At 40.9% G+C, this 16421-nt stretch overlaps 1 protein-coding gene across 3 annotated transcripts in view; it reads right to left on the bottom strand.

The window, feature by feature from the left end:
* LOC134102590 (inactive N-acetylated-alpha-linked acidic dipeptidase-like protein 2) overlaps window positions 1-16421 on the bottom strand; it is a 185634-nt gene that overhangs the window by 135523 nt on the left and 33690 nt on the right. The gene's annotated exons all lie outside the window — the stretch shown is intronic.

The following is a 16421-nucleotide window of genomic DNA, read 5'->3' as shown; positions in this document are numbered from 1 at the left end:
ATCTAATGAGATTTACACAAAATTAAATTAATGAAAAAGTCATGAATTATCCCAGGATAATGCAAAAGCTCCCCAAAACAATGTAGTCTAACACAAAGCACTATCAATTGAGAATAAATCATTAAAAATGTCCCCTCCATGTTTGCTGACATAATGAGAGGTATTTTTAAGGCAGCGGATGTTATTGCATGGCCCACAATACTACGGCAATTACAGGCTCTGGGATTTATGTTTCTGCAGGCTGTGCCGTAAGGCTTTCACCTCTGTTACTACATAGTAAAGAGTATTCTCAAAGGACACAGTAAGAGCACGCAGGTTCACGGCGGCTCCTAAAAAAGATCATTAAGGTTGATGACTTGGTGGGAGCAGATTCATAAAACTAGTAGGCCCCTGTTTTAGTATAACATCTGATTTAACAATCATTTTTTTACCAGCAGAGTCATCATAGTCAAAACAGCCACAAAACAATCAAAAGAGAAATGCAAAAGCAAAAAAAATCCCTCTCCAAGCTTGTGTAAACATTTCAGCACTAAAATATGTCTGCAGCAGCCATCAAATCACACTGCTCAATCAACAATGAGCACAGCCACAGAGGAGCCATCTTAGCAATGGTTTACCATTTCAGTTGAGACTGTGGGGAAAAGCCTTCCTTTTGTAAACTAATATTCAATAAAGAGGATAGAGAGAAAACACATGTACCAGTTTCTATCATTATTTAACATTCAGCATGATTCAAAGCTTCTCCATCTTGGTCTGGTGGTGTAAAGTAAACGTGTAAGATTTCCCCGCTCCCTCAGACTGGAATAGTTGCTACAGTACAGTAGGTGTGGAGGAGAGAGAGTAATATTAGAGGGCAGCAGAAATGTCCACATTAGTCTTCAATGTGCCAGAGAAACCCCATTATCTCCTGTGGGAACGCTAGAAAGCGCTCTCGACTGCCATAAAGGGCCCTGCATTTAATCTCTGACCCCCCTGATCAAGGCGAGGGGAACCCACTTCTCCACTAGTCTCACTCCAACTTGTCCTCATCTCGCTCTCCTACTTCATCTTTTCATGTCCTCCCTTGTGCTTCCTTCACCCGAACCCCCGCCCCCCCCCCTCCCCGCCCGCCCTTTCTCTCCACCTCGTTTTCTATCCTCCCGCTTGCCGTTGTTCATGTAGGGATGAGATGCAGGCCTTGCTTTCGGAATGACAGCTGACATTCCATCATGGAGACGTCAGCAATTTAACGCCTTTCGACTCGCCAACAGAGCCATCAATTAGGCATGGACGCATATACCTCCTTTGACTTTACCCTGGTGATTGATGCGCCGCTGACAACTGAAATGGAAGCGCAGCAGTGTGTTAATGCCAGCTTAGCATTCTCAACCAGCAAAATCCTGAATTTGCAAACCCCAGGGTGTGTGTGTGTGTGTGTGTTTGTGTGTGTACAAAAAGGATGCCATTTATTCATATTGCATTTAGCATTATTAGATCTGTTCTGAATGTTATGTGGATTAACTAAAATCCATTACAAAGAGTAATGTTTGTCAAATCACTGTTCCCCTCTGAGCAGCATGTATGAGATATTTATTTCAGTTATATCAGGTATATTTGTATACTGTATAAATGATCCAATTGGAAAGGTTTACTTAAATCTAATTGTTTAAAAGAAACACTTTGGAAATGAGGAAGTCAATGTGTGCTAAAGTCAGAGATGGAGAGGCAGTCTATAGACAAAAGATGAGGCCAGTGAAAAGTAGAAAATGCAATGAAGAGGGATATTTCCAAGTGCTGTCCCATTTAAGCATAATCTGCTCAGACGTGACCTTGTCGGTTGCCGTAGTTACAGAGCATGAAGTCAGCTGTCAATCAATTCAGCTGTTGCACATTTCACTGGGGTCCAGAAAAACACTCGCAGCAGTCAAAATGATGGGCAACACCTTGCAGCTAATAAGCAAGGCTACGTATCCAGAGCTGCAGTAGTACCCTGTGCTGTGCCACACTGGAGCCTGTTGAGGTGGGAATTAGGAGTAGAAATTCTAACATGGGGTGGATCATTATTGATACAGCGCCTGTAATGCTTAAAGTATAACCCTCAATAACCCAAACAAAAGTGGATCCCACAGGCTCTGGCTATGGGTCTGTGTGTGTCAGAGATGCATGTTCCAGTGCTTGCTTGCTCTCTCTCTCTCTCTCTCTCTCTCTCTCTCTCTCTCTCTCTCAGGTCATTAGGCGCTATATAGCCAAACCACAGGCCAGCAATAGGAGGCAATGATCCCAGACCTACTAAGGAAGACAGAGGGGAATTGCCAAGACCCTTTTCCATTTTCACCGTGTCCATTAGTGGAGGCATATGGCCCAGTCTTGAGAATATGTTGCTTACCTCCAGCCAGCCGAGTAAACCTTTATTTTTTATAGAGTGCATAAATAAAAGATGTGACCCCAGGGGGATTAGAGGGGAGGAATGAGTGCTGGTTTACGGATCTTTCAGACATTAAATCTCAGCGTTCTTCAGGCATGTTTGAAAATGTCAGACATGAAAACGCCAACACGGCCCATATGTTCCCTTTGCCTCCCCCTTGCAAACACACAGCTCACTAACATTATGGTTAGGCTTGTGTGCTGAGGTAACCACATGCCAATGAGAGTCCCAACCGGATGGTAATCTCCCTGATCAGAAAATGTTCTGCAATTTAGCACCTCTCCTCCCCAGTCCATCTCTGATTCTATGGAGTGAATCTGTATATCCCTACAGCTGGACATTTTCAAAACAGGCTTATCGGACTACTGCCTCATAAAACGGCACACAATAAAGAGGTTTTGAGACAAGGAAATGCTTGATGTTAAATGTGCTCATGCACTCACACACACACGTGTACAACTGTACATATCGATATAACAAAAAAAAAACGTAGGATAATTTGATTTAGCAATCTAATGAGCAGGAGTTGAAATGATGCTCTACAGCTCTGTCATCCTACGGTTGCTAAGTGACATTTGAATGAGTTGATGGTCATATTCAAATGTGTAGTGAGCAACTGACAAATGACCGTCAACTCATTTGAGTGTCACTCAGAAACTGTAGGATGACATTAGAAAAATGTGCAGTGTTTTTTCCCCCCAGAGCATTAATTCAATCCTCATGTTGAAATGTCCACACCCTCCCATTGGCTCCACATGGACTCTCTCACAGCAGATTGATCCAAGAAGCTCTTACGCATGACAGCCAGACCCGGATGCTAATGGTGTGCATGTAAAATAACCACAGTCCACTGTTGAGTGATACCCCAATTGTATTTCCCAATCGATAAATGTTGGTAAAAGCAATAGCCGCACTCTAAGAGGAAAATGCTTCTCACAGAGAGGCTACCTGCTTCAAAACATATTAACAAGGATATCAGATCAATTATCAGCACCTAATTCTTTAAGCTCGGAGAAAAGACAATCTAACTTTCAGACAGAGCAAACATTAATTTTGCCTGCTAGAAATGCGAAGCCAGGGTTATTGAAGCAATCGATCAGGGCCAACTATAATGAGAGATATTGTACACATTCGTATCAGGCAAGAAGTTCAATTGGAGGCATTTGTTCACAAGGAGAAAAACATGAGTGAACATGGCTTTTACCATCTGAAATGAATTAGGACGAACAAACAGATCATTACAGTTTGAATTAGGCTAACAATCATTCATTAAAATTCTATGAAATTCGACAGGCCAGGGGGATAGCATGCTTTCTTCCATTGTCGCACCATGATGATTAACGATAGAGCTAATCTTTATGTCATTAGCTTCATTAACACCTAAAATAGCCTTTCTGTAGTGCATGGCAAACTCAAACCACTTGCATCCATGTGTTCTCAAGCACAGGATGTGACAAAATGCTGAATAACAAAGCATCTTTGAAGCAAACCCTTCCGCAAAGTATTTTGCTATTATTCATGCAACTACAACCAATACGTACAGCAAAATAATACAGAACAATAGATGATTTGATGGAATATTTATGAACAAAATAACTGCTCTGCATACATGCAAAGACACAGAAGTGCAATATTTTACCATATAGCGAAAGAGTATTTGTGTCATCCGTGGGTCTATAATGATCTAATTTATCTTACCTAGTCTTTTTCATGAACTTTTCATGAACTGCATCCACCCACCTATACTAACAAAGCTAAGTCTTTAATCTCCCAAAGGTTAGAGTCATGGTTGAGGGATGGGTGTGCTCTACTGCTCTCTGAGCCTCCTTTCAAAGTGGTACCCCCTTCAACCAATGGCTAAGTGTGTGTTTGATCTCTGCCATCAATACACCTTGCAACCCTGGCAAATTAAATGCTAATACAAAACTCAACCCAAGGCATCATTTATCAAAGTTGAAGGTATGAGTTTCCCCATGAGGAGGCCATATGCCACTTAATTGATTTCATTAAGTTCATGCACTAATGCTGGCTCATTAATTAGCACCCAAGCTAGGCTAGTCTGGCAACAGGTGTGCAGTGGATGGGAAATGCCCAGACCCAAAAGTGTCCTTTACCCAGCAGAGTCTTCATTCATTTAGTATATTTTTGGGCGTGTTATGCCTTTAATAGTCACAGTGGTGAGTGACAGGTAGCAAATGGGAGAGAGAGCAGGGGTGCGGTTCGGAGAGGACCATGGGGTGGGAATCGAACCTGGGTTGCCAGTGTACGGTGCAGGTGTCTCAGCCAGTTGCGCCACAGCTGGGGCCAGAGCAGTGTCTTCATTTATTTGTGTATATTTAATTGTTTGAGTGTGAAGAGCGCTTAAAGGGAGACTCCAGTGTAACAACACCCTAGGGCCTACTTCTGGATGACAAGTGCAATTTTCCACTGGACCAAAATGGTGTCAGTCGGTACAGATAATGCATTACATCTTACATCTAAATAATTACACATCTATTTTACTATAGCGAGTCTATGCAGACAAACTTTTACATGCAACCAATTTACTGTATAGTTTTGGTCCGTAAGTATTCAGTAAGTGAGTGGACGCCACCTGGACTGTCTACTGCCAGTTATCACTTGCATTTTGCATTGAATTGTCTGACACAAACACTATGAACAAACATGCTTGTAATGAAGATACAGTTGATGTGTTCGTGCTTGTGCTTTTGCAATCTAAACCACATACACTTCTTCAGCCATTCCAGTCAAAAACGCTGTTTTCTCGCTTGTTTTCCCACCACAGCGGCTTATTTTGAATCTGACACATCGTCTGATATTTCCTCCTTGACCTCAGGAATTGTTGCTGTGGGCTCTGGATGACGTGACCCGTACAGCTGACTAATCACTCCCAGACCCTCCTCCCCCTCTCACACACATTGGACTACACTGGCAGCCTCGTTCGCTCCTCGTTTTTCAACACAAAATTAAAAACAACAATAAAAAGAAAAAACGTCAGCAAATTTGAAGGTCGCACCATGCACAAGTAGTCAAAATACTTGCAATGACTCAGAAAATACAAAATACAAACAAAATGTGACCATTTGGTCACCATCTGAAGCCCTGATTTCTTTCACCAAACATTTTTACATTCACCTCCAATCCAAGCACCTATTTCAATATCCCAGCAACCTCTACTCCACTAATTAATCCAATAACCTTTACATCTACTGAACCAGTTGAGTAATTAATGTAACTAGCCACCCATGCATGCAGTGTCCTCTGATTCGTTAGAGGACTCAATCCAGCATACCCCTAGTCAATGAATCAATGCAATCTATGACATTAAAAAAGCAGGACTGCTTATAGTACATTTACAGTGCAGTGCTACAGTAACTAAAGTCCTATCTCCTGAAGAAACAATATGTGCACCATAAGTGCACAATGCATTGCATTTCACGACCACGTTTTTTTTTTTCTCTCTTTAAAGAAAGCTTTTCAAATACACTATACAGACATATGTATTGGGACACCTGTCATTTCTAACTTCATTGACAGCCCATTCTAAATCCGTAGTAAGTAGCTGTAAGGGCTTCCATTCTGTTGGGATGGTTTTCCACAATATTTCTGAGACATATTTCTGTGGACATTTTTGCCCATTGATTCAGAAGAGCATGTGTGGTCTGACTCGCAATCTCTCCTCTAGTTCATTCCAAAGGTGTTTAAGGGCATAGAGAAACTATTCTTTTGGTTCTCTGTGGGCCAGTGAAGTTCTTCCAAGTTCTCTCTTATCTAATGCCCAGAAAGCCAAAAATGTAACAACAGCCTTAAAGCTGTCATTTTCGAATGGCTGGTGAAGCAAGGTTTGAGGTAGTACAGTTCTTCACACATAATGTGTTGGATGACTCTGGCTCCTATATTGTAGCTCCCCAATCATTTGGAGAGCGGTATGTTAACCCCTAAATGTGACTACACACAATCTACTCAACTGACTGCACAACTAAATTTATCAGAAACATGGCAGAGAAGTCTGTCAGATTAGGAACCGAGCATTTTTTTTTCTGTCACAGTAACAGGTTGGTAGGTATATTCCTGAATAGTAACAATGTAGTTATGGATATTTGTGAGATACAAAAAGCACTCTTTTCTTACACATGCTTGTGTTTGTGATTTAAAACACATTCCCTGTATACCCCTGAACACTAGAGAAACAGGGTGTTCTAAAAGGCAATATATTAAACACTAACTGCCTAATGCTTCTGTACATGGAATCAATTCTATTAGTTCATTAATTCAGTTGCACATTGCACCCTTTTCAGCATCTAAAGTGGAATTATTCACCACAGTAAAATTTATACACATGGACAGCATATTTCTGTAGCCTGCTGTGTTCCAATTTTTTATTTGAGCCCCTCAGAGAGGCACTCTCAAACTGCCCACGCAGACCCTACGAGAAAGTTCTCCAACGGCCTGCTTCTTCGAATAGGCATCGAATAGAGAGTAATTATATTTAGTCATGGTTCTCTTAAATATGCCTAGGCCCATTTGGCAGTGTGCGGAAGCTTGTGTCCCATGCCATCTGGCTGGTCCCTTCCGTTCAGAAGCCCATGCTTTTGAATTCCTCCTGCCTTTTTTACACATCTCCTTCTCTCTCCATCCCTCCCATTCATTCTACTGCTCTCGTCACTCTCTTCGAACAGCTCCATTCCTCTACTCTGTCTCTGAGCCTCCTCTCTCCATATCCCTCGCTCCATCTTGCTCTCCCCGTTCCATCCTTTTCTCCACTTCACTGCTCCAGCTACCTGGCACTCGCCTCCCACAGACGTGGCCAACAGATGGCTCTCCAGCAGGTAATAATGACCCAAGACAAACTCTTAAATTGATTATGCCATCGCGGGGGCATACATACAAAGAGCCGCTCCTACAGTGGAAAATGGCTGCGTGTCAAAAACCATGCTCCAAGCCCCAGGGGCCATTGCCAATCCCAGGATTGTGAAGGAAAAAAATAAAACTCAAAGAGCCAAGAAGACCCCACTCATAATGAAAGCTGAGAACTGGAACTCTTGATTTTGGGGGAAATAATTAATAGACATTAATTGCAGGTTGCATGCGGAGCGAGATGTAGATTTCATCCGTTGATCCGCTTCGTCTACAATTGTACCGTTGAGCTAGCGTTCAAAAAATGTCAAAATCAACACAGAGGACACACGGAGGCTTCGTCCAAATCTGTTTTTAATGTTGAGCATAAATGAGGCCTTGTAGACGCAGAGCTTTATGGTCTTTGGCACAGGCAAGGATGCATACGAGTCACCCCAATTTGCACAAGGCCAATTAGTTCCTCCTGGCTATCGCAAAGTGTCCATCTTAAGGATTCATGTTCAGTAAAAAGTTAAACACATCTCCTTGCTGGAGTCCCTAAGAAGATCATTTCAACCACTCCAGGTCCTTGTGCCATACTGAAGAGGGCATGAGTGACTAGAAAGTGAACGCTGTGGATGTCTCCTAACAGACTGTAGTTCTTATAGTCCTCCTTATTTACTCATTTGTTTTTCTTGCTTGTTCCCCCTTCTCAATAAAAAAAGGCTTGTTTGCAGCTGAGGTGTTTTTTTTCCTCTTAGAGAAAACTAGGAGGCACAACTGCACTTTTGCATTCTTCAGTCAAAAGAATCTTCTTTGTATTGCAGGCACATTTTACTTCACTGCACCAGTCCTGGTTGCATCATTTCTCTCGTATTAATTGACTGCGACAAACACTTAATCTCTATCCTTTTCCTTATTCCCCATGAGGTCTGCCCAATATGGTGGGCCAACGATGACACCTTACTGGGAAAATCAAACCCGACAGTGGATATAAACAAAGGAGCCCAGACTCCACTGGCCATGCCGTTATTTCAAAACTCCTAATGAAATATCCACCTCCACATGTGTGATAGATCTTTAGCTGCCCCACACCATTAATCAACCACAGCGGATCTGAGCTAATTCAATTATGATTGAGAAAAAGTTCACCTCAGTATCAACTGAGAGCAATAACAAACCATTAACACTGCTTTAAAATGAGTCAAAATCCATTTTAATTGATTAACAAATTAATGGAATGTTTGAACTTGCCCACCAATGAAGTTTTATTTCATGTAGGAACATGCTGTGTTTAGTATTGTGGCTGCAATTAATGTTACAGCAATAAACAACAGGCTCTCATAATTATCCTTGTACCCAATTATTGTATGATTACAGTTCTAAGCTGACGCAACAAAGCACTTCGACTAACCAATCACAATCAACTATAGAATATACCAGCAGTGTATGATACACCAACTAACATAAAATGTTATTCCTCTACGACTGAACTACTGCTACAGAGAATGACTGATACTGCAAAATTCAAACTTGTCACAATTTAGGCACTCTCTACATCAGACAATACAATATAAACGGTTTCACATTGATTCCACTAATTGAGTTAACCTGCAAATATAATGTGTCCTCGAGAAATATATACTATAACTTTTGAATTTATTCAAACGACTTATTTAACAAGTCGTTACTTCCATAACAGTGAAAATAGCACAAATGTGATGAGAGCTGCGGCTTAAATGTACACTATCCAGGTACAGGTATTTTTGGTGACTGTAGAGCTCGAAAATAAAATCATGATATATTTATTTTTACTCTGCTGTTAAAGATAGCAAACTTCTCATGACTTATCCCCCTGTACAAAATGAAAATGCTTTTGCTGTGAAGAGCTATATCTACTGATAAGGTAATGTTTCACGATTGTTGCAAGGCATGTGGGGCTGCCGTTCTTGGCTGGTTTTCTCTTAAGAGGCTCACTACATCTACGCTGTATAGCGTATATATATATATATATATATATATATATATATATATATACTATGTGTATGATTTGCCTATTACAAGTTTGTTTATCATCAAAATTATTAATAAAGGATATATATTACGGTGAAGATCTTGCAAGGGTGTACCTGTAAGCAGGGGTGTAAGCAGGAGCATTCCAATACACTGGCCCAAGTGTCCACAGGGTTTGACATACAGTCATTTCCTGATCCACTTCCAAACGCTCACTCACCCTGTTATTCTTCACTGCCCTTTCTCCATAAAGAAATAATGAAATAAGTAAATAGTAAGAATTTGCAAACATGTCACCTGTCTCTCAAGGACTTCTGTGTATGAAAATGGAGACTGACCACATAGTTTAATTTCATGGCTCCTTAGCTTTCACACAGTTAATATTACCTGTGGCACACAGTATTCCCAACCTATTGTGTGCAATTTCTCAAAAAATTATGAGGATGGGGGAATGGGGAATAACTCGATCCCTACCACACTGCAACATAATTCATACATTATCCAAATATGACGACGGGCATTACTAAAACACTCTGTGTGTGCACACAGGGTCGTGGGAAAAGCAATTTAGGGAAACTTGGCCATAATGCACATAAAATCTGGTTCAGTGATTTCAATCTTTTTTTTGTCTGTCTGCTCTCTCCAGTGAGCTCAGGTCCATGAAACGTCAGTATTCAGTCTCTTACTGTCAAACAATCCATACAGATTGCTTAATTCACTTGCAATAATTTCAATACAAATGAAACAAACGGCAGTGCTGTGCACAGTCCACCATTTCTCGGGGCAATAAATAATGGAATTCCCAAAACCCAAAGCGTTTCACGGCTGTGAGAGTAAACATGATTTAGAGGTTGGTGTAAACAGAGTAAACGGGCCTATAAGAATAAACATAAATGGTAATGGAACAATGCAAGAGCTGACTAAAATCTATATCTACTTTAATGTAGTAAGTGTTCCATATCACCCTCTACCTAATCTGCTGTTTCGTGAGAATATAGTGCACTGAGTAAATATTGGTGCGGAGAAGAATATCCACACATGCATAATGGCTAGAGTCTAGGAGTTCCCTGCTTCCCCATTGAGGGTAAAACAGAGCTGAATGGCTAAGAATAAATGAATGTAAAACATTTTCTGACAAATGGAGACTGGTCACAAATGGACACAGGATTCTAACTTAAGCGACAGTTTCAACTCGCTTGTTAAGTGGGTGGTCAGTCAGTGCTTGAGGGGCATAGAAATCAATAAGAAAAAACTCAATTTGAGAGACATAATAAGCAAACCATGGCATGTGTGGGAATCTGCATGGTTACTGATGCACAAAAGAAGCTCCATTAGAGGCAGTTGTGATTGTCATTCCACATTATGCCTAAAATTAGAATTGAAAGGACAAGATGACTCTGCTGGTACTTCTCCAGTTCATCTCAAACAGTCGGATGTTAGCCAGTCTTGGGTCAAGGGGTCAATTTCCCTTGGGCACAAATACTGGCTACACACACTGCATTAAGAGTGACTCTGAATAAATGTGCCTGCTAAATGATCTTATTGTGAAATCATTTTTCAGTGGATTGAACAACCTACTGTCTTACTGGCTTATATGGTTCTGATAACATTTGGTACCTGTCCTGAGGCAAATATTAAGTAGGAGCTGAAAATGTGTGCAAAATGTAACATGTACATTTACCAAATTTTACAGGCATTCTTGTGATGCTTGTCCATAAGACCATTTGGTTTCTCAAGAAATGGGTGTACTCAGCATGGAAAAGTGTTGAGTAAATTCCAGACCTGGCACCTTTTAATGTTTGGTGAACAATCTGAGCTCAGAATGATATTTAAGCTTAAAAAGAAGCCGACTTGTTCAGTTAAGTACTACTTTCTTTGGCTACTAACAGTGATAATAGTGGGGAGTTAGTTTGGTTACAGTTGATTCCATTGTTGCAAAACCTGCTTCCTAGTTCAACCGTTATTTAGTATACCGGTAGATGTTATAGTAATCATTCAAAAGAGCACTGATATGGAATGGTGATTAAACTTTTTTTTAAAAACAGATTTACTTCATAGACGTCCTGATTTATAGAATCAATAGCCCCCCAACCAGCCAATCAAAAAAGAGAATTTCTGCTCTATGGACAGTCAAAAGTTAAACTGTATGAAATACAGTAGGTATTCACATATTGCAGTATAGCAGATTCTCCCTTATTAAACGATTCCAGTCATTTGTTTGTTTTTTTTGCAAATAAAGAATCAAGCCTACCACCGATAAACATGCATGATCCCTCCTGCATGCATTATCTATTTCCCGCAGAGAAATAATTTAAACATTTTAACCTCGAATAAATCATATGCCATATTTGTCATCACATATAAATTCCTGAGATGAATTCAGCTTCTGCATTATAAAACAGAGAGCAAAAAGTTTTAATTATATTTGCATATATAATGTGCTCCATTCAATTGCTCCTATATTCATAAGAGTAAAAAAAGCAAGGGCTTGCCATCACGCTCAGCATGAGAACAAGGTTGAAAATGCTATACCATTCTCAGTGTTTGTCGTTGAAGTGGACAGGAATACACTTTTACAGGCAATCTACGCAGCACAAAAGACCGGATCGAGAATGGAGATAGATAAATCGGTTTGCAACTGTTTGAGCTGCATATTCAAGAGAGCAGAAATGGGGTCAGAGAGCCACACCTTTTTTATATTTTTTTGAGCGACACTACTCAGAGATGGTGGAGCCAGAGGATGGAAAATGATGAGATATTATACGCCTGACATGCACAGATGGTTAAATTCCTACAACATATTATTGATCCGTGCCAAGGAGGAAAAGGGGAGGAGGTAAAAAGGGGATGCGGATGCAATGCCTTTCAATATAAAGAGAGAGCAGATCGTCCTTTTCAGAGAGGTGGATACTCTGGCCATGAGGCAGAGTCAGGACATGCCTACTGCCTTTCCTGCAGCAGAGACAAATATGTAATGATTTTAAGTGTGATTTCAGGCTTTGTGTCTGACCTATTGACATAAAGGTCGTCTAGATTGCTGTGTTGTCAAAGGCAAGATTTTTTATCATCTATACCTGCAGAGAGCAGATAAAAAAGAACTGTGACAGCCCCTAACCACATCTCTCTCTCTCTCTCTCTCTCTCTCTATCATTCTCTCTCTCTCTCTTTCTTTCTTTCTCCTCCCCTACATCCCCAGACAAGATAGTAAGATAGTAACCCAGAGAATTCCCCCACAGACACACTTGAGACGGCAGGATAGAAAAAATACAAAAGAATATGCATAAACACAATCACACACACACTTGGCCCTAATTACACGAGGAATGGTGATGAGTCAAGGTCACCTCAGAGGGGTCTAGATCAATAAAATGTACTAATATCGCTGTTCATGTACTGTGACACAGCCACAATCAAGCTCATGTTGTTAAACATGCACTGACACGAGGAAACACTTTTAACTCATCAAGCATGAATTCCTTGACACTCCTTCAGCACTGAGTTAAATATCACCCTTATTAACTTTATGGACAAAAGTAACTGCTCGCTTGATCAAATTCTGCTGACGAATGCTAAAACAGTAACTGCTGCTTCACATGAGGGAACGTCTAATTGCAAACAATCAATTAACAAGCCAGTGGGGAAATGAGAGGCCCTTGGAGAGGGAACACTGAGGAATTCTTTTTTTCTACTTGCCCTCAGCTAATCTTTCCAAGTGGAGCTCCACAGTGAAGGTGACTGTGCAAGGGGAGATAGAAAGTAACAGAAAAAGGAAGAAAAATACTACACAAGAGGGACATAGGTATTCTCAATGACATATGATCTATAGTCATGACAATACATATCCATAATGTTCTGTTGAATGAGATCCCTTCCATTCAGATAAAACATCTGTCAGGCACTTTGTACGCGCTCATGGAACTCCCATCATACATAGGGACTCTGTGGTCTGAAGACAAATTACAAGAGGAACACGGAGGAGGTGCCTAGCATCCAACAACTATTCCTCATTCTGCCAGAGGATGTGCCGCCAGACCTCAACCTTCCCTAACATATCGTGAGGCGTGATTGCCAAAGTTCAGGCCCAAGCAGAAGCAACTGTTGTTTTGCTTGATTGTTTTGCTTGATTTTGCACCCTCTTCTTTCCTCCGTCATCAGACTTGGCCAGCTGGCTTTGAGTTGAGTATTAACTCAACTCACTTTGAAGAATACAAACCTACACCTATGTACACTACACTAACTACAGCAGCATTAACAAGTGTACATTTTTGTAATTCTGGTCCTTTCTGATCCCAAGCCAAAAGGCATTTGTACATCATATACCATGTTGGATGTTGAAACTTTGAGCTGATGTTGTATGTTAACCTATTCTATGACAAGAATTGCAGAATGTCAAAGAAACTGAAGAGTCCATCCATTTTTTCACAATGTTTTATTTCTTACCCATTGACCCAACAAAAATAATAAAAGGCATTCTTCCTGCAAAATAAAGCTGTACAAAGAACACACAGTTCAAGGTGAAGGTGAGGGGACTTGTAAGATATCGACCTTCAGAGTGTAGGAGGCTTCAGGTGAAATCTGCTACAAAGACAAGTGGGGAAGCACAATGTTACTACTGTGTGAGCACAGCTGCAGTCTGGACACTGGCTCTAATTTACTGGGGAGAAGAGATGGAGACGCAACCTGAGATATTTATACTGAGACAAACCATATGCACACTGCCAGACCCAATTCCTAACAAGCAGCACCTGCTCTGTGGGACTGACACTACTTTAACTGGAATCTATATACTGTATAGACAGGTGGTGCATAGTCAGGGCAAGATACAGTATGTAGTGCAGTGTAGACAGTAGCATACAGTGGTTTACTGTAATTAAACATAAATACACTATATTGCCATGATCTCAAATATGCTTCTTCTACTGTGAAAAAAAATGTGACATTGCAAAATCTTGGAGGGGCTGAAAAAAAATGATTGATTAAAGATACTGCCACTGACAGATTCTCGGTGTTGACTCTGCTGATTATGCTGACTAATTAATTGTGACTGGTCTACTGGAATATTTTGCTTTAGAGAGCTGCTGTGTGGTTGTTCTTCACTTAGACATCTCAGCAAACACAACATTGTTTGGAGCACAAAGTAGGAGATTTTTCAGCCATTGACAGGACAGCAGAATTTGTTTGCAAAATGTTCAAAATGAACTGCCCCAATACAGCATTAGACCCAAAATCCAAAACATTTCATGGCAGCACACTGAAAGACCAAGAGACAGCACAGGTAAAAACCAGACATTTAAAATATAGCCATACATGGCAGCCAGGGGAACAAAAGCAATCAAACATTGAATCAAGATAAGATAAGAGCAGCCACAGTGAGGGAAAAAAGACAGACATTAATGAAATCCCTTAGGAAGAAAGTGTTTGGGTCTGTGTTGAAATCAGATCGCCCCCTCGCTTTAATATTTCAGTCAGCTGATAAGGAGACTCATCACCCACCACCTTTTGCCGCTCAGTGGGTGTTGCCATGACGATCAGAAAAAGGCTACACACAAATGCATCAACTAAAGCCTGAGAGATAGCAGACGTGCACCCTCTATAAAAAAAGGGGGATTAAATCAAAACATCTAACAAAATTTAAAAAAAAAAAGTGTAGGAAAAAATTGAATTGCACAGAAATGTAAAAACCACAGTAATTGTGGTTTTTTTTTGACCCTACAAAGAACAGTTTTCTACAAACAATGTTAAAGGGTTTATCAATTTCCATATAAAAGAGTCACCAATTATATTGTCTGCTTTTAACAATCCTGCATCTCTCAACTTCCCTGATGAATAGAAGCTAAAGTGTAGAGAGTTAAGGGTTTGGAGGCTTAAAACCAGTCCACGGTGAAGACGGCCCTCCTAAATCCACTGCATAATTCAGCGCAAAGCTCCTGCACCAAATTCCCATGGCAGGTTGGGAACTCTGGGGTATTTGTATCATGTTCTGATGAGCCTCTTCCAATTATGAGTCCCCCCTCCTTTAAGCTGAGAGTAAACGAGGGAGAAAGATCAAAACTCCTCGCCCTCTCTCCAGGGCCTCTGGATTCTCAAGTCCTGAGAGGAAGAGAGGCTCACACTATGAGACTTGCCTGGAAGCAGTGCTGCCAACCACTCCACACACATGGACACACCCACACATCCACACCACACAACCAATGAGGGCCATTCCATACACGGCACTTTCTCTTAGGGGAAATCTTTACAACTTGAACCGTCATTAAGGCCTTTCCTACCACTTTTGCGGCACTCAGATCCCAACCTTGATTAAGGCGATGCAATCATGTGACACCAACCCCCCCCCCCCCCTTCGTTCTACCCTGAAATCCATTTGTTCATTTCACAGAATGTAATTATTGCCAAATCCACACCACCCCCACCACGGGGCAAAAATCGATTCTCCACAGCCCAGCTGTACCTACCTTCAATGTGCTGATGGAAGAAGTTCTTAATTTCAGCTCAGAGTAATACCAAGGTTAGACCTGGATACACACAATCTACGGTATAACATTTGCATGCAATCCATATTCCACGTGGGCTATTGTAAATATCCCAATCATCAACTCTGAAATTAGCTAGAGCTAGAGTAAGAGTTAGGGATGGATATATCCAGTGAACTACCGTGAGCTTCAAGGAGTGACTGATAAGTCTATTGCATGAGACGACCTCAATGGAGGATGGCACTCAACAGATTTAGTCTAACGTCTTAACATAAATACGAAAAGTCTATCTGTCTTTGGACAGGCAACAATTTCAACTCATCCAGCAATTATATGCTTCATGATGAAATATTAAGAGGTGGCTGTGTGATGTCAGTATGTGAATAAGCTGTGCACCGCTTCAGCTCAGATGGGTGTTTCTGTACTGATCCAGATAACTGCAACCAATCTCATTTACATCTAAACGATACTTCTCCAACCTGCTATCATCGCATTCATTCAGTGTGTGTGAGTGTGAGTGTGAGTGTGTGTGTGTGTGTGTGTGTGTGTGTGTGTGTGTGTGTGTGTGCATGAGAGAGAGAGGAAGAAAGAGAGAAGAGAGAGACAGTGAGAAAAGAAATGCACGAGGTGACAAAGAGAAAAAAATTAATATGATAAAGCAAAATACATGTCTTTGTGCCTTTGGGAGTTTTTGT

Source organism: Sardina pilchardus, chromosome 15 (assembly GCF_963854185.1).
Source record: "Sardina pilchardus chromosome 15, fSarPil1.1, whole genome shotgun sequence".
Lineage (NCBI taxonomy): Eukaryota > Metazoa > Chordata > Actinopteri > Clupeiformes > Clupeidae > Sardina > Sardina pilchardus.
This window is presented reverse-complemented; position numbering and strand designations above follow the sequence as displayed.